At 51.4% G+C, this 23,867-nt stretch overlaps 1 protein-coding gene across 7 annotated transcripts in view; it reads right to left on the bottom strand.

Moving 5' to 3' along the window:
- The window catches only part of TSPAN9 (tetraspanin 9), a 196,567-nt gene that overhangs the window by 136,583 nt on the left and 36,117 nt on the right, over positions 1-23,867 (bottom strand). Inside the window, exon 3 of one of the 7 annotated variants that reach the window (XM_073886923.1) lies at positions 7,505-7,635. The exons of the other annotated variants lie outside the window; for them this stretch is intronic. The gene's annotated coding sequence lies outside the window, so the exon portion shown is untranslated. The remainder of the gene's footprint in view (positions 1-7,504; positions 7,636-23,867) is intronic. 7 annotated transcript variants of the gene reach the window in all.

The following is a 23,867-nucleotide window of genomic DNA, read 5'->3' as shown; positions in this document are numbered from 1 at the left end:
CCAAAACATCTCCACATCCGCCCACTGCAAACTCCAAACTCCCCTCGAACTTTCTGCGCCGACTACAAACCTTCTTCACCTCAAATGCCCCAAGAAATCCTGCACTTCCCTTGGACGTTCATCATCAAACCCCCCAGTTCTCCTCAACTTTCCCTACCAAATCTAAATCTCCAGCTTCCTCTAAGAAACCCTCAAGGTTTCCTTTTAGGGACTCTTGAGCAGGCTCGGGATGCTGAGGACAGCACTTCCCACCCAGTCAGTGGCAAATGTCAGGCGTTTTATTTCCGGTCCATCCCGGACCCATGGGTGGATCTGCCGTGAAGGACTAGTACAGGCTTCACGCCACACGTGAATCTCCCGGAGATTTTAACAACACCCTGTTTGACAAGACAAGTCCTTCAGCTCCGACTAAAAATCCCTAAGAGTTTCCTTGGTTCCAACCACCAAATTCTGACTTCCGATGAGCTTCCCCCCCACCAACGAAACTCCAAACGAACCTAGAATGCCATGGCCATGTCTATCGCTAGAAACGCTGCTCAATGCTTACTTTCCATTTTGGAACCTTTCTGGTCACCACGGTCCACGGATCACGCTTACACAGCACTCCTCTAGATGATTCTTCCCTCTGAGCTGGTCCTGGTGGCTGCCCTGAGACACCCTTTCAGGGCCCAAACGAAAGGTGTTCCCAGGTGTGTGGATAACTGAGAGCAAAGATGGTAGAGAGCAAATTCCACAAGGAAGGAAGAGAGGGCATGCCCAACGGGACAAACTGGCATCTACTGTCCCGGTGCTTCTGGGTGCACTGGCATGGGTGCAAGGGTCTGAGCCCCTGGTGGGTCAGCTGCAGCCACTGGAGCCTGCCCACCTGCGAAGCAGGAGAAAATCCATCTCAGAGCCAGGGGCTTGAGGGAAGCCCTGAGGAAGGTTGTGTCTATGGACCCCGAGGCTGCAAACTCTGTCAAGGGATATGCCAAGGAGGGCGTGAGGCAGGGCAGTTTGTCCCCGAGTGGCCCGCTACCAAAGCCAGACCCCAGGGAGAAAGCCCCTCTGACTGCACGGTGAGGAGACACACGGGCAAGCTGGCCTCTGGGAGGAAGAGGGGAGGAGGGGAGGTGTGAAAAGAAAAGGGAAAAATCTAATTAAAACTGGTTCCTGCTCAGCCACCTGCTAAAAACCACAGCTCACCCAAGACTTGGACAGAGGATCACTGACAGCCCCGCCAAAGGTTGCTCCCTGCGGCCTCACGCAGAGCGGGGAGGGAGGGAGCACGACGCTGCCGGCCTGCCCTGAACCCCCCCAAAACCAAAGGGCTCGTGAAGCTGAAACCTGAGAAGATGCCAAGGGGCAGCGGGAGGCAATTTACAGCCGGGAAAACTGAGCACTCGGGCCAGATGTGGGCCCTGGGGAGGAGCTGGGCCTCATGCTTGTGTGCGCAGAGGCGGCGGGGCCGAGGCCCGGGCTGCTGCCTTCCCAGAGAGCCGGCCTGCAGGGATGGATGGCGGGGATGGCGAATCCTGGGGTCTGCAGCCAGAGGAGGGCATGGTGACAGGGACAGAGGGAGGGAAGCAGAGGCAAGGAGGCACGTGGAGGAAAGCCAAAGAAGAAACCAGAGAGGAGGGGCAAGCCCTGAAAGAGGTCCCCGGGAGGGGTCCGGCAGGAGCGTGGCATAGGCAGGACGCCAGAGCCTCTGCCCTGTCTGTCCCATCCATCCTGGACGAGCTCCTTCCTCTAACCAGGAGACTCCGGGGGGGCGGTGAGTGACAACCAGCAAGGAGACAAAGCTGGCTCCCCTTGGCTCGGCCAGCCCTGTACTTCACACACACACACACACACACACACACACACACACACACACACACACACGGATCCACTTGTCCCAGCCTGCTGCCACACCTGCCAAACCCCGCCCGAGGGGCCAGGCCAGGGTGGGGGCAGGATGGGAAAATCCCACCAGCAGGAGGAAGGTGGAGCTCTCCCTTCCAGAGTGGGAACCTCTGAGCCACCTCACCACTGCAGAGGACAGATGTGGTCCTAGGTGCAGGAAGGGGAAGCTGAGGCCCAGAGAGGGAAGGGCCAAGCCCCAGGTCACACAGCAGCAAGGGGAAGCCAGGCCGCAGAGACCTGACTCCCAGCTCTATGCTCTCCCCACTCCCTACCCTACCTTCCTCTGAGTCCCAGAACCAGCAGCAGCCCCAGTTTAAGGAAACAAAGCTGCCCCCTCTTTGAGCATCAAGGGGGCTGGGATAGGATGTGGGGAGGAAGTCAAGCCCCCTAAAGAGCTGAATGCAGAAATCCATGTGACAAGAGGTGGAATTATTTCCCCTGGAAAAAAAATTAATAAAAAGCTCTCCCTTACCAGACCCCAGGAGTATTTGGCTGGAAGCTGACGTAATATAGGAAGGAGAGGCCAAGGGGAGAGGAGCCCCCCCCAACCCCCAGCAAGCCTATTGCCAGGAGCACAATAGGGAGACTGCAGCTGGAGCTGGGGGGGCTGAGGGGGGCAGGACACGCCAAGCAGGCTGTTGGAGCTGGAGACACAGGCCTTGGCGAGTGTCTGGCTGGAAAACAAGCGCCTTTGAACTGGCAACCCAGGGGGTAATGCTTCCTTGGGGCCCGCATCCAGGCTGGCATGGACGTGGGGTGCCTGGAGCAGGGTACGTCAGAGGCATCATGGGGGCTGTGTCTACCGGCAGAACCTGCAGGACGTGAAGCCAGGTGGGAAGTGGGAAGCAGGAGGAAGGGTTCTGGGAGTGCAGGGAGTCAGAACAGTGACTCAAGCTCCAGAGGCAGACCCTCAGGTCCTCCAGTGAGGAGTGGATGGGGGGCCTGGGCCGGCCAGCACACAGCGGCACAAAGAAAGGTAGGCAGGGCTGGTGTCCATCTTCCCATCGCCTCCTGTCACTCAACTGCTGCAGATCCAATAAAGTTGACATGGCTTTGTGCCCAGAGAGAGTGGGGCTGGGACCTCAGGAAGACGCATCTTGGAGAGGGAAAAAGACAAAGAGGCACATAGAAGCTGTCCCCACTGTTGCTGTGCCCAGTTTGGAAGGTGCTGCACCAGAGGAGGCCCAACTGGAAAGGGGAGGGGGATCTGAGCAAAAGCCCCCTTGCTTCAGTGGAGCCCAGAGCAGTGCTGGTACCTCGGGAGGCTAGCAGAAGCTCGATCCCAAGCACAAGAACACCCTCCTCCCCAACTGACCCACGCCTCCATAGTACACTGGCCAGTGGAAGGTTCTAACAGCTGGGGCCACGAGGCAGTCCCACAGCACAAAGTAGGAGTGGGGGGCCGGTTCCCAGGCCAACCTGCCCTCCACCCTGCCTTCCGCTCGGGGTGCGTGATGGTGGGATGCCCAGTCTCTCACTTGCAGCCTGTGCTCTCCAGCTTCCCACGGGGCACCCGCACACACTTTCCTCCTCCAGGGGTGCTGGAGGTGACTGCCAAGTACTGGGATAGGCCTTCTGACGGTCATCCTGGCCCTGAGAGAGAGGGAGTGCTTCTCTGACCCCGCCAACCCCCAGCACACACACCTGCTCCCCTACAAATAGAGGCAACATGGTGCAGTCACACAGAAGGCCGCCGGGCGTGGGATCCAATGGCCAGGGTCTGCAGCCTGTCCTTGACATGTTGGACGCTGCCTTACTTTCAACGCGCCCCAACCTCCTCATCTGTAAAAAGGGGATACCCCGGTGCCCCACACAGGCTAAGATCCTTGGGAAGACCAAGTGAAACCATGGGAGATGAGGAAGAACCACGTGACCTGGAACACAAGCTGCCATGTAATATGCAGAGCGCTTAAGAATGAGTACAATCCTCAGGTGGCATGTGACTCACGGATTCCAATCCCCGCACACTACCAGCTGCGTGCGAGGAGTGAGAGTTCGGGGTGGACAGGCTGTTCCCCGGCTCAAGGGAGTGCTTTACAAATGTCGGCCACTGCTACGCATCACCGTGAGTGTGGCCCACATCCTCGGTGTCCCGCTGTTGCCCGTCCACCCCCTCCCCCGCACCCATCCATATGTGCACATATGTGCCCGGCTGCCAAGCTGGGGACTGCACAGGGAGCAAGCCGACTCTCTGCAGTGACTCTGGGTCTCGGCTGCTGACCCCTTTAAGGCACTAGGACCCAGCCTGGGACAAAGGAGATCCTCCCCAGCAGTGGGAGCTCTGCTCAAAGAGTCCCGGCCACACGGAGGGAGGGCTCCGGAAAAGCCGGCCTCCCAACCCTGGGACTCTTTGAGCTGAGACGGCCACTTCCCGCCACTTCTCAAGAATGTGGTGGGAGAGTCAGACATCAGGCTGCCTCAGCTTCATCGCAGCCTTTCCTCGTCCCCATCCTGGAACCAGTGAGACGTGGCATTTGACAGTCCCTGTGCCATCCAAGAAGCAACGGCTGACCCACCTAGAGCAAAGGGCTTGACCTAAATAAAATCAACATGGAGGAGAAATTGGTAAGTTTTCTGCTGCCATCTAATGGCCAAAACAAATAAAAGCAGGCAAGGAGCCAGAAGGCCACCAGCAAGGGGTGACCACGAGTCAGCCCTGCACACCTGGACCAGGAGTGAGCGACCAGCTCCATGACGCAGAATCTAGCAGAAGGAAGAGGGTGCAAGAAAAATGGGTACAGGGGCGCCTGGGTGGCTCAGGTGGTTAAGTGTCTGCCTTCAACTCAGGTCATGATCCCAGGGTCCCAAGAGGCCCAGGATTGAGCCCCACGTCAGGCTCCCTCCTCAGCTGGGAGTCTGCTTCTCCCTCTGTCCCTCCCCGCACTCGTGCTCTCTTTCTCGCTCTCAAATAAATAAATAAAATATTTTTAAAAAAGAAAAATGTTTAAAGAGCCCCCAAAAGCCTGTTGGTCATCCTCCAGAGACTGAGAAGGAGGAGCCTGGCTCATTCATCCCCGTAAGAAATAAAAATGCTGGTGTGCCGAGTGAGTGAAATAAAAAACTTTAAAAATTTTTTAAAAATACAATTTTAAAACGGTGCTCTGACTCTCGGGCAAGGCACTGCCTCAGCGCTGAGAAAAAGTAGGTAAATAAGATGCTGACTTGGACCACAGAAAAACCCATGTGGCCTCTCCTCTGCTCCCCGAGGCCCTGCGCAGCCTCACTCCTGTCACACACGTCTACCAGCCCCTGACTTTGCCCATGCCAGTCTCTCTTCGCCCTGCAAATGTTGCTGTGCCTTCCACATCACATCATCCCCTCTCCTCATGCTCTCACACTGGGCTGTGATTATCGGAGTGCATGTCCCACCAGATCCAGCCCCCTGCCCTCATCTAGCTGTCACATGCACAAAGCTGCAAGCCTGGCTCCACAGGCCAAGCCAGGCTGGGTCTCAGAGCCCCAAACACTTCTCACCTCCTGTCTTGGAAGATACAGGACCCTAAACCTGCCAGGCCAAACCCCAAGGCCACTGTTCCCCAGAGCTCCCTCCCTCCCTCCAAAGGCCCATTTGCCTTCTGGCCTCTCTGTGAGCCTCCTGCCATAGGCAGCCCTCCATCTGGAAGCAACAACCCTCAGTAGAGGTGAGCAGGCCCTCACAGATATTAGGTGCTCCCCTTGGATCAGCAGAGCATCAGCCAGAATCAGGAGACCCGGTTCCAGCCTCAGTTCGCCCCTAACTGGCTGCACTAATACTCCTAGCAAGTTTCTTCCTTCCTAAAGCCTTAAAATTTCCCCATTTGTAGAATGAAGGATCATTACTTGGGTCTCTTTCAGGTCAAAACATCTATGGCACTAATTCATACTAATGTGTCAATGACCACTCACAGCTAATTGTATAACTGTTCCCACGATACTCTCATCTTGAGAGGGGGAGAGCCTGGACCCATCACCCACTCATTCATACAGTAACTGAACACCCATGTGCTTGTGGTGGGATCAATACTTTTGGCAGTACGGCTTGCTTAGCTCTGCTCCAGCCACAAGGAGAAAGGCCAGTGATGAAGGCAAAATGTCCACGCAGAGTGGACTCAGGCAAAGCAGAAGGAAGGAAGGCACTTGCCCTGCGTCTGACCCACGCTCCTGACGGAGCGCCTAATCCTTACGTGACACTCTCCAATTTCATGTACCACCCCCCCAGCAACCCTAGGAGCTGACAAGGTTTGTAACTGCAGAACCAGTGAGTGTGGAGCTGGGACTCCAACGCTGGTGGGCTCAGTTAAGTGGCCCTTCCTCTCCTGCCCTCCGTCACCACGTGTTCATGCTGAGTCCTGAGATTCCTCCACTGCCCCCCGCCCCCAGTGCTGTCCTTCCCAGTAGCTACTTACCCACGTCTGCACACCAGAGTCAGTCAGAGCCCCCGAGGGCAAGCCCCGACTGTCTGCCCAGCTTTGAAGAAGCATTCTAGGGTATATCTGAACTCATTCTGTTTGCTACACTCAGCCTGATGGCATTAGTTTTTTTTTGTTTTTTGTTTTTTTTTGGAACTGCCCTTGGATTACAGAAGAAAAAAAAAAAAGAATGCACTGGACTGAAAAGCCCGGAAGGATCCAGAATCCACAGCAAGTTTTACCTGATTTCCCCCGGAAAGGGCGCTGAGATGGAGGGACAGCTGTGGCAATGGGGTCTCTCACATTTCATGCTATTATTTTATGTTACTTCATTTTTTTTGCAGCATATTTTCATAGAGTAAATGAGTCATGATTTTAAACACTTTCTGCAGATAGATGGCAGATCTATACCTGGTACTTGTAAGGAGAGAGCCAATGGGGCAAAGCAGGTCCCACAGGACAGGGCCCTCCAGCAGGAAATGAGTCCACTGCTTTTTCCAGGATGGGTGGGGTCCCTTGTGCACAGGCAGATGGTGGAGTGGTTTCTGGAGCACAGAGACAAACTCTCTGCCCCCCAAAATACCTCCTCCATCTGCTCATTCATGCCTGAAATTCCTTCACTGAGGGGCAGTCTTTGATTCCTTGGTCAGAAATAGGCCTGAAACCATAAACCCACCCAAGAGAAGCAAAACAGTGCCTTCAAGTCACACTCAGAGGGAACGAGGTCACTGGGGTTGGGGGAACAAGGCTCTTACAAGGCTCTCAGAATAATCCCATGGACAAGATGGGGATGTTCGGGCTGGAGGCAGTAATAACCTGGTTGATTAAGAACTGCGCTAAGGTGAGAGGGGGGCTTCTGGGCCAGCCTGCAGGAAGGCACCTGTCCTCACCCTGACTTTGGTGGGAAGAGAGAGCCAGCTGACCAGGACTGGGAAGGAGAGGCCAAAACAAGTGTAACCACCTGGGCTGAAAGAACTAGATTCTAGAAGCTCCACGAGCTGAGGAGGGATGACGCCATCAAGAGGAGAGCAGATAAGAGAAAGGAGTGGATCTGGAACGAGCCAACTGGGAGTCCCCCACACCACACCACTCCCAACCACGCTGGAGGCGAGGGATGCCCTGGGATCTGAGCGGCTTAAACAGGATCTAGATGCACAGGGCCACATTGTGAAAAGCATGAACAGGATGGGGGAAGACCCGAGAACTGGATCAAAAGAAAGCGGGAGGGTCACCTGGGTGGCTCAGTCGGTTAAGCGTTTGCCTTCGGCTCAGGTGATGATCCCAGGGTCTGGGATCGAGTCCCACATCGGGCTCCTTGCTGAGCAGGGAGCCTGCTTCTCCCTCTGCCTGCCTCTGTCTCTCTCTGATAAATAAATAAAAATCTTTAAATAAATAAATAAATAAATAAATAAATAAATAAATAAAAAATAAATAAATCAAACAAAAGAAAGCGGGAATGTTAAAACGGAAGGAGAATGCTCCATGTCATGGGTCGTCAGGGAAACGCAAACCAAAACCACAAAGAGAGAGCACTGTACGCCCACTAGGATGGTCGTAACTTTTTAAAAAAAATTTTTTTAAGATTTTTTATTTATTTATTTGACAGAGAGACACAGCGAGAGAGGGAACACAAGCAGGGAGAGTGGGAGAGGGAGAAGCAGGCTTCCTGCTGAGCAGGGAGCCCACATGGGGCTTGATCCCAGGACCCTGGGACCATGACCTGAGCCAACGGCAGTCGCCCAACCGAGTCACCCAGGCGCCCCGTAACTTTTTAAACTTTTTTAATGGGAATAAGGGTTGCCACGGATGTGCAGAAACTGGAACCCTCCCACATCACCAGTGGGAATGTAAAATGGGGTCCTACCTGTGGAATACAGTTTGGCAGAGCCTCAAAACATTAAACCCAGAATTACCATATGATCCAGCTATTGCACTCCTAGGTAAAGACCCGAAAGAACTGAAAACAGGTGTCCACGCAGAAACCTGTACGTGACTGCTCCCAGCAGGTCTATTCACAACATCAAAAGGTAGGAACAACCCAAATGTCCAACCACAGATGAACGGATCAACAAAATATGGCGTATCCGTACCACAGAACATTATTTAGGCCATAAAAAGGAACAAAGTACTGATATGTACTATAACACGGGTGAACTTTGACAATACTGTGCCAAGTACTGAAATAAAGCCAGACACGAAGGCCATGCACTACGACTTGACCCACACAAAATGTCCAGAACAGGCAAATCCATAGACAGAAATCAGATCAGTGGCGGCCAGGGGCTGGGGGTAGGGGAGACCAGGGGATGAGGTCTCAGGGGTGCCGGATTTCCGTCCGGGGTGATGAAAACGTTATGGAACTAGATGGTGGTGATGGTTTCTCAACCCAGCGAATGCACTTAATACCAACGAACTGTCCGCTTTAAAATGGTTAACTTTATGTTATATGTGTTTTGCCACAATAAAAGAGATGTTTTTAAAAATGGAGAGGGCTGTGCAAGACTGTTGAATCACAGATCTGTACCTCTGAAACAAATAATGCAATATATGTTAAGAATAAAAAGAAGAAGATAGCAGGAGGGGAAGAATGAAGGGGGAGAAATCGGAGGGGGAGACGAACCATGAGAGACGATGGACTCTGAAAAACAAACTGAGGGTTCTAGAGGGGAGGGTGTTGGGGGGATGGGTTAGCCTGGTGATGGGTATTAAAGAGGGCACGTTCTGCGTGGAGCACTGGGTGTTATGCACAAACAATGAATCATGGAACACTACATCAAAAACTAATGATGTAATGTATGGTGATTAACATAATAAAATTCAAAAATAAAAAAGTAAAAAATAAAAATGGAGAGGGCTTCGATATCCTCTTTAAAAAAAATTTTTTTTAAGATTTTTTTTTTTAAATCTAATCCTGTTCAAGCCCGAACATCCCCATCTTGACATGATCCCTGAGAGCAAATACTCGGGGCCTGTCCAGGAGATGTTGGAGGACGGGACTTGTTCTGTGAGTTCCCAGAATAAGGAACCTAGCAGAAATCAAATTCTGACAGAACAGTGTGCATGACGGCACCTTTGCCATGTGTCAGGCACTGTACAATGGCTCTATCAGCATTAGATACTCCTGTTATCCCCATTTTTAGGTGAACAAACTGAGGCTCCAAAAAGGTAGGCAATGGGCCCAGAGGGACACGGTGAGCGGGGGAGCTGGACGCCTGTGCTGAGGGCCACCAAGCCATCCAGCACCCCCAGTGCAAAGAACACAGCTGCAGCTGCACACGCCCAGGCTCAATCGAGCCGCACTGGCACCTGTGGCCTCTGGCTACTTGCTCAGCCTTGGTGTGCCTCAGTTTCCTCTGCCATAAAAACTGGAATAACGTTAGCAACAGGCTCCAAGTCCCGCTGGGACAATGAAATGAGACAATGAATGCACCTAGCGGCTCCTCACACATAAAGGGACTCCATAAATTCAGTTCCTCTTTTTCCCCCAAAGTAGAGAAAATTACAAAGGTAGAGGAACCAGTCTTAGCAGGTAGAGAAGGCCCTGACAAAGGAGGTGAGGAGGTGAGCAAAAGCAAAGGCACCACTCCGCATGGACAACTGTCAGACGGGGCTGGCCCAGATGACCTTGAAGCTTCTCCACTTGAAATCTGCTGTGGCTACAGGATGGGAGCTTTTCCCCAGAGCAGGCCCTGCTGGAGGAAAGAAAGGAGCCATTCGAGGACATGAAGATCCTAGAGGAATCAGAGTTCCCATGAAAAGAAAAAAGGTGTAGAGAGCCGGGCGGCTGAGAACAACAAAAATAAAGTTCGCCAATAAAAATAGAAGTAACGTCCGCTTTTAGAGCATCCCCATGTGTGCCAGACGCTATACTAAGCATTTTATATAGATTATCTTACCACATCCTCACATCTCTGCAGGGCAGACACTATTATTATCTTCATCTCGCTGATGAGGAGGCTGAAGGTAAAAGGGGCAAAGAACCGTGCTCGAGGTGCCGTAAGCAGAAAGGGCCCACTCTGCCGCTGCCACGGGCCAATCCTGAGTGCCAGCCTCAAGAAGCCCTATCACCTGACTTGAGGGGTGATGGCCTTTGGATTTCATCCGCCCAGCTCCTGCCTTCTGCCTGTAGGTGGAAGACTATCCAGAGCAGAAAATCAGCCCCAGGCAGAACCTTCCCCCGGCCCCAGTCTCTGGCCAGAAAGCCGAATCTAGAAGCTAATGCTAAGAATACACTGTGAGAAGATCCAGTGAATATTTGGGAAAATTTTGTAAAGTGAAGGAAAAAAAAAGAGGAACTTCTGTTTTCACCAGCTCAATCAGCTTGGGGAAGAAACCACAGGCCACTTGGAGCGGCTGCCAAACGCTCAGCCCGATCCTGCTTGTGCACTGGCTCTGCAGAGAGGGGTTCAAGTTTCCCGAGCTGGCCAGGCAGGACCGGCCACAGGCACACTCAGGCTGACTCTGCAGTGGCCGGGGAAGCAAAGCAGCTGGGACATGACCCACCGGCCATCCCAACAGCACCATCCTGAGAGAGCCAGAGTCCGTATGGTGCCCAAGGCCTCCCCTGGCTGCCTGGTCCATCCCACTGAGCAGTGGCCCCTTCAGAAAAGAGGCTGCAGGCAAGGCATGGAAGGAGACCCGGGGCCCCGGGTGCGCACCACCTGATGGGGGCCAAGGGCATTGGGAGGACATGTAAGTGACTGGCAGTGAGCAGGCTCTAACTCCACCTGGCTCTGACCCGGGGACCCCAATCCACAGTGGAAGCCACTCACTCTTCCTCCACCTCGAGAAGAAACTATGAGGATAAAAGAGACGAATCCAGAAAAGGATGTTGAGATCCTCATTTGTTCTTAAGCTAACTTTTAAGGGCTTCTAAGGTCTGGGACACTGTGCCAAACCCTATACCTGGACGATCTCACTTCATTTTCGAGACAGCCCCTTGGAGTGGTAATCACAATCATCGCCATTTCAAAGGACAAACTGAGTGTGGGAAAGGGACTTGTGCAATGACAAATTAGTAGGTGGTAGAATTAGGACACATACCCCTGTGGTCTGACCTCAGAACCCACACGCTTAACCAAGATCCTTTACCACTTCCTAAAACAGACTCTCAGGAGCTAGTAAAAAGAATTATTAAACACAGTTCCCAGCCTCAGAGCATTTACAGCCTGATGAGGGAAATGGATAAATGGATCCAGTGCACAGGGAAACAGCCTATGAACACGTGTATCATTACCCAAGGTGTGTGGTCATCGCTTCCAGTACACAAAGGCACGTACTGGGGAACCAATGGGAGGACTCCAAAGGAAGATGGTGGGAATTTAACTTTAAAATACGATGTGCACGGGACCCCTGGGTGGCTCAGTCATGAAGCGTCTGCCTTTGGCTCAGGTCATGACCTCGGGGTCCCGGGATCAAGCCCCGCATCGGGCTCCCTACTTTACAGGAAGCCTGCTTCTCCATCTCCCACTCCCCCTGCTGGTGTTCCCTCTCACACTGTGTCTCTGTCAAAAAATAAATAAAATCTTAAAAATAAATAAATAAATAAATAAATAAATAAAATACAATGTGCACAATAGCCAAAAGGTGGAAATAACCCAAATGTCCATCAGAGATGAGTGGATAAATACAGATGTGGTATATCCATACAATGGAATTTATTATTCAGCCTAAAAAAGGGATGAAGTTTGGACACAGGCTATAGCATGGCTGACCTATGAGGACATGATGCGGAGGGTACTGAGTCAGTCACGCAAGGACGCAGGCTGGGTGACCCCACTTACATGAGGGACCTTGAGGCCTCAAAATCATAGAGACAGAAAGCAGAGTGGGGGTTGCCAGGGCCTAGGGGGAGGGGAGAGCGGGGAGTTGGGGTTCCAGGGGTACACAGCTGCAGATCAGGAGGATGACAAAGTTCAGGAAACGGACAGTGGTGATGGCTGCACGGTAACGTGAATGTACTTGAAGTCACTTGTGAAGGTAAACCCCATGCGTCACCCGGACTGGCCCAGGGCACCCGGATGAAACCTTATTTCTGGTGTGTCTGGGAAGCGTCTCAGATGAGATCAGCATTTGAATTGGGATGGTCAGTAGAGCGCCCCCCTCCCCGGTACAGGTGGATGCCAACCAGTCAGTTGAGGGCCTGAACAGAACAAAAGGTCAAAGATGGAGGGATTCGCCCCATTTTTCCTGCCTCACTGCTTGAGCTGGGTCATCTCTTCTCATCTGCCATCCTTGGACTAGCACGTACACCATCGGCTCCCCAGGTCCTTGGACCTGTGGACTCAGACCGAATTACACCGCCTGGGCCCGTGGCTTGCAGACAGCAGACAGTGGAGCTTCTCAGCCCCCATCACTGCACCAGCCAATCCCTCTGGATCGAGCTCCATATATATGGACATCATATGATAAAAGACACGTGTGTGTATGTTTCTCCTATTGGTTCTGTTTCTCTGGGGAACCCTAACACACTACTGAACTATACACTTAAAAATGCTTAAAATGGTAAATGTTACGTATACCTTGTCACAATCAAAAGATTTTCCTAAAGAACAGAAATAGGCTGGTGGTGACGGTGATGGCCTGCTGTATGTACCTTAAACTATTTTTGTCTTTGCTCTAACCAGTGGGAAACCCAGAGTCGCCCTGTTGCTGGGTGCAGGCATACTGAGTCCTCATGGAGCTAGGAAGGTTATCTCTTGGTGGATGTGGAAATTCAGTCTTTTGTGTTTAAAGCCTCCTTGAAGATGACCTGAAAATGGGCCTTCTGCGTTTTGAAAGTTTATTCCCTACAGAGTGCAAAAGCCAAGAAAGTCAGTGGGATCAGCCTTTTTGCATTTGCAGGCCCAAAAGGAGTGGCGGGGTCCTGAAGGTGGAAGCTGGGCATTAAGAAAGTGGTCAGGGCTCAGGTCCGTATGCGAATGAACCACTGAAGCCATCTTCCACACAAGGCGAGAACAAAGACCCTGACAGGGGGACCTCTCCTCCAAAAACAACAATATTACTAGTTCAATATTAGTTGTATATTCCTTGATCCCTTACTACGCATTTTATAAGCATGATCTCATTTAATTCCTCTAACATCCCTCTGGGGTTTCAGCATTATGCCCACTTTACAGAGGAGGGAAGTGAGGCTCCAGCAAGTTAGGAGCAGTGCTCACAATCACCGGGCTAGTGAGCCAGGATCTGCATCCCTGTTTTCTTAAGCACTACAGGACACCAGTTTCCTCGTACACTTGAAGGAAGTCTCCCCAGTAGGGGAGTGAACATTGCCACAAAGGCCAGTATTTATCCAAACAACATGTGTGGAAGCCTCGAATGCCAGGTAACATGCTAAGTCCTGCTCAATATGCACAAAACACAAACAAAAAGGCTGTTGTTGAGTTCGGATCACAAGTGTTCTCTGGGCTCACTGGGGGGTCAGCTTCAAACCTGGGATCAGCTTCACACTTCTCACCGGCCACAGAACGGTTAAGACAGCAAAGCTTCCCTTGCTCCCATTCCTCTGTGGTGAAAGCAGGCAGGACTGGTAACGCTTAATAGGCCATGGCTATGACGATTCATTTGAAATTGGGCTTTCCAAGGCCATTTAAGGCAGGAGCAGAAAATTCTTCTGACAAAGGCCATCTGAACTACAAAGAGAAAATCAACTGGGATCACATGAGTGGAAAGAAACTTAAATTAGGGTTTTCGTTTAGAGAGAAGTATAAAATGTCTCTCTTGTCACAGTATTTGGGAAACACAACCAAGAAAAAACAATGTATATTTCTAAAAAATCGTTCTTCAGTTATGAATTGATGGCCAACTAAGGGAGAAAACTGGAGTGGGGAGACAGTGATAGAGAAGAAAGAGTGAACTAAAGGCAGAGGAACCACCTCCCCAAACACATTTAATGTCATGCTCTGGAGAGTGCTGGAGATGTCCACGTAACAGACGCCCTAAGTCCTGGAAGATGCCTGAGACATTTTTGTTCTTGTTGCTGTTATAGTACAGTAAAGAAATTTTAGGGGCACCTGGGTGGCTCAGTCAGTTAAGCGTCTGACTCTTAGTTTCGGCTCAGGTCATGATCTCAGGGTGGAGAGATCAAGCCCCACATCAGGCCCCGTGCTCAGTGGGGGGTCTGCTCGAGATTCTCTCTCCCCCTCTGCCCGTCCCCCTCATGCACTCTCTCTCTCTCTCTCTAAAATGAATACATGAATCTTTTTTAAAAAAGAAATTTTAGAAGCTATAAAAGAACATAAAAAAGAAAACAGAAGTCACTACATTAGCATTTGGGGTATATTTCCTCTAGTCTTTTTTCTTCATGTTTTTAAAAACTTAGAATTTATAGCATATACAGTTTTAAATCTTACAGTATTTGCTTGACACTTCCTCATAAGATTATCTTGAGTCATATATAATTTTTAAAGACATGACTTTTTTTTTTTTAAGATTGTATTTATTTATTTGACAGAGAGAGACACAGCGAGAGAGGGAACCACAAGCAGGGGGAGTGGGAGACGGAGAAGCAGGCTTCCCACCGAGCAGGGAGCCCGATGCAGGGAGCTCAATCCCAGGACCCTGGGATCATAACCTGAGCCAAAGGCAGACACTTAAACGACTGAGCCACCCAAGCGCCCCAAAGACCTTTTTTAAAGGCTATACAGCGGGGCACCTGGGTGGCTCAGTCGTTAAGCGTCTGCCTTCGGCTCGGGTCATGATCCCAGGGTCCTGGGATCGAGCCCCGCATCGGGCTCCCTGCTCTGCGGGAGGCCTGCTTCTCCCTCTCCCACTCCCCCTGCTTGTGTTCCCTCTCTCGCTGTGTCTCTCTCTGTCAAATAAATAAAAAAAATCTTTAAAAAAAAATAAAATAAAATAAAGGCTATACAGCGGGGCATCAGATGAACATGTCAAAATTTACATAACTAATCTATTGTTGGATGCTTGGAATGTTTCCAATTCTAACTATCTATTATAAGTAATGCTACAATGAAGATACCTTATGTACATGTGTGTACATATATATACATATATACACACATGTGTATATGATTAGTTCCTCAATACAAATTCCAAAAAACAGAATCACTGAGTCAGAATGAATATTTTACATAAATTTCCAATAACTGTATGAAAACTAATTCTGAGCAATGTTGCGTTTTTGCAACTCTAGACACAAATGGCACCATCTCTCGATATTTTCTACATGGACCAGTTTCAATCACACTAATAGCTGAGTCAGTCCTGTGAGCCAGGAATTTTCCACTTCTGTTTTGAAGTGTCTCTTTATCCAGGTGCTCACATACCAGATGAAAATGTGGTTCCAAATCCCTGTAGCAGCCCCAGTGTTAGCACCGGTCACAATGCCTGCTTCCTTCACTTTCCTGTAAACTCCAAGAAACCCAGGGCCTCGGCCCCACTCACTCTTGCATGCTCTCTATACAGCTTTGTTCAAACCACTCATCTTCCATCTAGGGTCCTCAAACTGATTTCTGTACTCTTCCACACACCCCATGTTCCTCCCTAGGAAGTCACATGTCAGGACTTTCAAGTGAGAAGGATCTGAGATCTTGGTGCCTCGGATGCCTCATCTGTAAAATGGAGGTAATGATACATCCCTTGGAGAGCTACGGAAGGACTAAGTTAGATAAATTATGGAAAGTGCTTGTGTGACACGAACTCAAAAACACTCAATAAATAATCACTTGTTAGAAAAAAATCGTAATACATGAAAACAAACCCACCAAAAAATTACTTAATCCTCTACCCACTGGAGGAGATTAAAGAATCATACAGCTGTCTTTCTCATCTGAAGCTCATCCAGGTCCTGAATGCCTGGGTAGAGATTCAGAACCTTCAGGAATTGGTGCCAAACCCACTGAACCTCAAACCAAGGGTGAGGGAGGTCTGGCAAAGCTTGACTTGGATGGCGGGCAGGCAGCTGGTAAGCATGGAGCCACCGAAGCTCTGGTCAGCTGTGCACACACGCTATAGGGAAATCAAAAGGCAACAGCGAAATCAACCCAATCAGAACAGGACTTGGGGGCACCAAGAACAAGCAGGGCAATGGTTTGGGGAGCCTGGAAGCAGGTTGACCAGTATAAGCCGCCACTCCCTAGCTGACCCTGGACAGATCTGCTATTGTTCACTGCCGATGCTGGGAGTTGAGTCACTGTGGCATTGTCCAAATGCTCTATCAGGAGGAAACAGCTGGACAGACCAACCACAAGGGCAGGAAACCCCAGCCTCCACCAGGGCTCCCCTCAAGAGCCCCTGCCCCATTCAGGAGGCCCAGCATCCTGCCTGCCTATCCCTTAGAGACCCCTGACCAACCCCAAGGCATCCACGGTCTGAACAGACCTCTCTATTTCCTGCCTCCATTTGCCAGGGGCAAAACACACATTCTTTGCGTGGCATTTTGGCAACACTCCCAGGGGCAGGGAGGTGGAGTCTCCTGGGTTCAACCCGCCAGTAAACAGAAACCAAGGTGCGAGCAAACAGGAAATAGACGAAACACAGTTATACCGAATCAACTGGAAGAAGACATACCATATGGCAAGGAGAGGGTTGTTCTCTGGACTCAACACAAGTGAGCAAGCGGACGCCACCTCACTGCAACAGTGCACTCAGGCGGGGCTAGAGACTTAAACTTCTCTGGAAAGAGGAATTCTTATCAACTTCCTTATCTAGAGACTTGACCAGGGTCTCCTGTGCTCCAACAGAGGACCCAAACATCCCTGCTGGGATTTAGAGATAACTCAGAAAAGCAGCTGATGGTTCATGGTTTAAGGTCAGAGAGAGTCGAGTCTGACTCCTGCCTCCAACAGAGTAGCTGTGTCACCTACATGGTGTGAGTGTATCACATCCTTCACCGGAGGCAGGTAGAAAACGCAAATTAAAGACAATGGCTGGGTTTACAGGCACACACCCACGCTGGGTCGACACTGAGGGGCCAGGAAAGCATAGGCCCCATCTGCAGGTGGTGGCTGAGACTCAGATCCAGCCAATTGTTGCCACCAAGGAGTGTGGACTCAATGTAACCAGACTTGTCACCTCTAAAAAGCCCCAAATCTCTATTTTTGTGGAATCTCTTCCGTGTTTAAATTCAAATAAATAAAGAATAACACCAAACAAAATCCATCTGTGGCCTGGACCTGACTTGGGGCCACGGGATCGCAACCTTGGCTCTCAACCTTAGGTTCCTCAGCTGCAAGATGAGGGCAAATAAAAGTGCCTGGCGTCAGGAGGATTGGATGGGGTTCGGCCCATCATGCTTCACACTGTGGGATACACAGGAGGCGCCTGACAAGCAGCAACCGTTAACTCAGCGGAGCTGGAAGGGCCCCAAGGAACACCCACCCCAACCTGCTCATTCAACTAAGAAAAAACGTCAGGGAGGGCCCGTGGCTGACCCAAGGTCTCCAAATGAGCCCGTGGCAAGAGGGAGGCCGGACCCAGGTCCTGGGACTGTCACCTAAGTTGTACAGGCCCGAGCAGCCCCTCCCAGTTACAGACTCAGTTCATCCCCGCCTCGTGAGCGCTGCTCTCGCCAACTGCTGTGGGCAGCTCCCCCAAGGTGAGTGTGCTGTGCCCATCTTTGCTACCTCACAGAACTCAGCCTCATGCCAGGCAGGTGACAAGGCTTACTTGCTGTGAAGTGACCAATGACGAAGGTCAGCAGTGATGCTCCCCCACCCCCACCCCCGCATCCCTGCATACCTCGGGCTAGGCCCCGCGCCAGGTTCGGTCCCCTGACCTATCCCAGCCCGGTCTGGGGGGTAAGGGAAGACCGGACATGAAAGGATGGGCTGACCTCAATAAGCAGAGAGGATGAAGAGGGGACAGGGAGGCCTGAACGAAAGGAGGCAGGCTGGCAGGCCGGGAAGAGCACTTGGGGCCAGGTGGGCTGGTGCAGCTGGAGGAGAGAGGGTGACTGGATGGCAGCGGGGATGGGAAAGCGCGCTGGAAAGGGAGGAGTGGCTGCTGGTGCGACAAGGATCCCCAGGCTGAGGGGACACTGGACCAGCTGGCCTGCTAGGTTTCGGCCACGCAAGGGCACAAATCAGGGAGCGGGAAGCAGGTCCTTCCAGGTTTAACCAGCCGGCTTCCAAAGCCATGGAGCTGTGTTCCCTGAGACGAAGGAGCCTGCCAAGGTTGTAGCCTGTCCCCAGGCCCCAGGGGTATCCTGTTTGAACCTGCTCTTACCAGAACACTTTTCACCCCAGATGGCTCAGGGAGTTATGGCCCTGGAATTTCTCCTGGCCCCTTCCAGAGCATACATTAAAGCTTTCCAATTAACACCAGCTGAAAACCAAACGTTAACCTCCAAGAGGCAACTGGGAAAGGAGGAGAGAAGGAGCTTGGGCTCCATTATTTCCCCATGGAGGCATCTCAGGTTGTAGAACTCGGAGGAAAACCCCTCATGTTAGAACAAGGCCCAGCACGGGGAGCAGTGTACCCAAGGTCACACGGCCTGTCGGTGCCGACACACCGACTCTGGGGGCCAAGGCTGCCAGGCCCTGTGATGACAGGACACGGCCGCCTCCCCCACTCCGCTGCCTCAGCGTTCCGTGCTCTCACCTGAGAACGCCTCCAGGGCACGGCAAACACCGCCACATCTCGCCTCCCCATCCCCCTCTCCACCCTTCTCACAAAAGCCCAAGCTCACACGCACCTTCCTGCACACATCGCTCTCACCTGCCGATGGCTCAAATCTTGGGAGGCAGCAGAGAGGTGGGTGGGATGTGTCACCAACCGTGAGTGGGGAGGTCCTCAAGTTAAACACTCCATGGGGTTGGGGTGCGCAAGGGGGAAGGGGAACGAGGAGAAGGGGTGAGGGAAGGGGAGAAAGGCTGGCACTACCAGCGGAAAGAAGAACACACACACACATCACGTGGCTGAGAGAGAGGGTTGCACCACAACACTCCAGAAAAGTCAGAAGAAAGATCTGGGGACTCCCCAACAGGCCTCGTGGGGCTCAGAATCAGGTTTTTCCTCCTGGAAGGAACACAGACTTTGGACTCCCCCAGAGAGGAGCTGAAATCCTTCTCTGGCATATTCCACTGCTTGACCCCAGGGGGCAGCTAATGAGCCCCTCTGAGCCTCGTTTTCCTCATCTTATAAACTAGTACCTGAGGCATAAAGGGAAAGCAATGACTGATGGTTATTCATGTCACTGAGGCTTTCTTCCTGGTATTAAACTGCATTTCGCCCCTTCATGAGCATCTGAGGGCAAAAAGCATAGGCACTTGTCCAGTTAGGGGTCAGAGAATGAGGTGGGAGAACATTCATTTGTGACTGACTTTCGAAACATCTGACCTACATTTTCTGTGGTGATGTAAGCCAAGGGACAAGGATGTGCTCACAGTATCCCAAGGAGGGTGCTCAGCATCATGGCCACCCCCCTCCAGACCATGGCCCAGGGTTCCTGAGGGCAGGGTGACAGTCCCCTGAGCCCTGGGCCCTGGGCCCTCCAGCTCTCCCACACCATCCACCAAAGTTCTGTCTTTGGAACCTGTCCGTCATGCTCAACAGATGGTGCCTGGTGCCTCTTCCCATCTCTGGAGGGCACTGGGAGGAAGAAGAGGGAGGGGTAAATGCTTTTCCACAGGTTACAGACAAGGAAACAGAGGCAGGGACATGAAATTGCTGCTACTGGGCGATCAGCCCAGGGCCAGTTCTCACGTGGAGGCTGGAGTGGTGAAAACGCTGGTCAGGAGCAGGAGGGAGGGAGCACAAAGGAATCTGAGAGGGAATGCCATGAGGCTGAGCTCACACCAAAGTTTTCCCATATCTGTCAATAAATACACGTTCGGTATCTTTGTTCCATTAAGAAAAAAGATGGATCAGGTAATTCAACAGGAAGGACAGAAATCCTCCCCACCATCCTCCTCACCACCGCTAACAGCTGCACGGGGCTTCCCATGTGCCAGGCAGGTTCTAGATGCTTCACACACATTAACTCATTTCATATCCTGTCACAATAACCTTGTGAAGCAGGTCCTTTAGTATCTCCATTTCACAGGTGAGAAAGGGTCTTAAAGAACTTGCCCAGGGCCACAGCGGGGAGCGCCGGGGCTGGGATCTGAACCAGGAGATGGGCCTTAGCCATTCCCTATGCTTGCTGCCTCTCACCTCTAGGTCGCATCTCACCTCTTAAGCCCTGAGGGGACAGCTTGGAGGCAAGCTCTCAGGCCCCGAGGTTCCAGTACCTGTAGCAACTGGCTCCCAAGGAGCTCCTTCAACTGGACTCCGCACAGATGTCCTGGTCCTTGGCCTCTGCCTTCTGCCTCCAGGCAGAGAGGAGGTAGGGAGGCAGGGGCCAGAATTCACCGTGATATTCTGTTCCCACTGACTCAGAATCCCAGAACAGATGGACAGGGGAATTTCTGAATGAGTAACTAACCACAGAAGAATAAAGTTATGTAAATCAGCCTGGAGCGCAGGGAAAAAAAAAAAAAGGTTAGGCATGGGCTTTCGAAAACTCAGGCTAAGGAAGTGGGGAAGGCCTAAAATGTGTGTTCCGTCACCGTTCCTGCCTCGGGGCAGAGCTGGGCCTGTTGTGGGTTTCTAGACTACTCCTGATTACAAAAGCTATGAGGTTTTTACCCCAAGGGCAGCTGCAGAGGAACTGCTAAACACATTTGGATTTCTCCCACCAAAAGAAGAGCGAGGCCCTAGGACACAAAAATCAGACAGACAAATGATGGAGCTCTGAGTCCTCTCCCTTCCTCATGTTGTTTTTGCTAAAGTGCTTTTATTAGTGGGCTGCTTGTCACCATCTCCCTCCAGCAGCTTATAAAACTGAGCCCAAGAAATGTATCAACAGCTCTGCCCCACCAGGCCAGGCGGTGACAGTGGGGAACCCTCAAACTCTCAATCACAAACCCTTTCAGCAGAGCAGCTCACCCCTGTGACGACCAGGAGGGGGTCTGCGCTGCCTTCTCAGACCAAGCATGGAAAGAGCGGGAGCGGGGAGAAAGCACAGGCTTTCGCTGGAATTTATTTTTTCCATAATCTTGAATGAAGTTATCTTTCCTTCTTGAGCACTTTCCTCCATAAAACCGTCCTGCTGGTAAAGGTGAAGACTTGTCACCCTCGGAGACTTACAACTCATTCGGGCACTCGGTCTGTGTTTATCTCCAACGGGGAAGGCTCGGGCTGAGTCCGGGAAACAACAAACAACAAGCTGGAGCGCATCCAAAGGTGGCAGGGTCTCACAATGAAGCTATCTGGGAGACAGCTGGTGGAACTGGAGAAGAGATGGAGGGGGTAGCTGTTGTCAAATACTCCCGGGTTGTCATGTGGACGAAGGAGCAGGCTCACTCTCTCGGGCTCAGCCAGCAGAGACGAGGCCAAGGGACGGCTCCAGAGAGGCAGATCTGAAAACCAGGGCTGCCCAGCCATCAGAGGGACTGCTCGTCACCGGAAACGTCCAAGCAGAAGCTAGCGACTGGGCTGGAATCCAATGCAAGCCATGCGTGAGCAGGAGAAGCCCTGAGGACGCTTCCTCCTCTGAGCATCTATCGTTCCCTTACGACGGTTACACACAGTGAGGAGCAGGGTGGTCGCGGGAAGGGCAGGCTCTGTCGACTGGTTTTGTCCTGTTCTCATGTGTGCTCAGCACTTCACACCTGACCTCGTTTGGTCTTTGCCATAACCCTGGAGAGGAATGTGCTATGCCTGCCACAGAGGAGGTGCCCAGAAAAGATCTGCTGAATGAGAGGAGAATGCATGCCTGTCCTCTTACCAAGGACGAGACTGAGATCTGCAGAGACCAAGCACCTTGCCCAGGTCAAGCCTCTGGGCAGCAGCAGAGGCAGGCTGTGCCCCGCATTCTGAGCCCCAGGGCCCGTGTCCTGCCTCATCCACCGCACTGCTAGCTCAGGCAGCTGCCTCCGTCTTCGGAGACCTGTTAGAGTCAGCGGGCCGTGGCCAAATGCAGCGAGCATGTCGCTAACGGGCTTTGGGCTTTGCTGTCCAAATACGCTCCAAGAGGCGTGCACCACTCTTACCAAAGAAAGTAACAAAACGTATCCAGGTGTCCAATTCAGCCCACTATCTCACAACCACAGCTGCGGCCACTGAAGAACGAAGTGGCCAATCAAAAAGACAAGCAGTAGGCGAGTCAGTCAAAAAATTAAAATAAAATAAAGAGTTGTCTTCGAGGCTGTGGAGAAGCTGGAACCCTCACACACTGCTCGCTGGGGTGCAAGATGGCGCGGCCGCTTTGGAGAAGAGTCTGGCAGCTCCACAAGAGGCTTAACGCACAGTTACCGTATGACCCAGCAGTTCCACTTCAAGGTATTTGCCCCAGAGAAACGAAAACACATGTTCACACAAAAAAACTGTGCATGAACGTTCAGAACAGCATTGGTCATAACAATCTAAAAGGTGGAAACAACTCAAATGTCTGTCAACTAAGGAATGAATGAATACGGACAACCAAAATGTGATATGTCCATGCAATGGACTATTATTCAGACTTACACATGCTACAAGGATGAACCTCGAAAAAGCCATGCCAAGGGCAAAACCAGTCATAAAAGGCCCCCTATGATAGGATTCCATTTATATGAAATGTCCAGACTAGGCAAATCTACAGAGGCAAAAAAAATACGTTAGTGGGCCTGTTTGGGGGGATGGGAATGACTGTCAGTGGGCATGGCGTTTCTTGGACAGTGGCTGAAATGTTCTCAGATTCATAGTGATGACAGTCACACAGCTGAGAACATGCTAAAAACCACTGAATCGTTCACTTTAAATGGGTGAATTTTATGGTATATAAATTATATCTTAATAAAGTAGTTTTTAAAAGAAAAATCAGTAGGCTATCGCCTTCGATTTTAACAGACCACAGGGAATCTGACAAGGGATACAGATTATGGAGCAAATCAAGGGAAGGCAGCAGCTCATAAACTCATTGCCTCTTACCCTGTCCAAGATGCCATCTACTTGTTCAACAAATACTTACTGAGAACCTACTCTAAGTCATGCACTGCTCTACATCAAAGGTCAATAAACGACAGGCTGCAGGCCAAATCCAGCCCACTGCCTACACAGCCTGCAAACTAAGATGGTTTCTCTTTATGAAATAAGGTTGGAAAAAATCAAAAGCAGAATAATATTTCATGACATGTGGAAATTATATGAAATTCCAATTTTGGTGTCCATAAATAAATTTTATTGGAACCCAGCCACACTCATTTGTGTACACATTGTCTATGGCCACTTCTGTGCTGCAAGGGCAGAGCTGAGTGGTCACAACAGAGACCGGACAGTCTGCAAAGCCTAAAATATTTATCATCAGGTCCTTTACGGATAATATTTGCCAACGCCTGTGCCAGATGCTAGAGATGCAGGGGAGGACAAGGGATGAGCAACAGAAGCCCGGGCCTCTGTCTCCTGGAGTTTATGGCCCAGGGAGAAAGACATTCAGGGTCTGAGGACCACACAGGTGAGTATACAGTTATAAATGGAGAGGAAGGGGCGCCTGGGTGGCTCAGTCGTTAAGCGTCTGCCTTCGGCTCAGGTCATGATCCCAGGGTCTTTGGATGGAGCTCCACATCAGGCTCCCTGCTCACAGGGAGCCTACTTCCCCCCCCCCCCCCCCCCCCC

Source organism: Callorhinus ursinus, unplaced genomic scaffold (genome assembly GCF_003265705.2).
Source record: "Callorhinus ursinus isolate GAN/ISIS: 27379988/994484 unplaced genomic scaffold, GSC_fseal_2.0 scaffold74, whole genome shotgun sequence".
In the NCBI taxonomy this organism is placed as follows: Eukaryota; Metazoa; Chordata; class Mammalia; order Carnivora; family Otariidae; genus Callorhinus; species Callorhinus ursinus.
The sequence above is the reverse complement of the archived record's forward strand: the minus strand, read 5'-3'. Positions and strand labels throughout refer to the sequence as shown.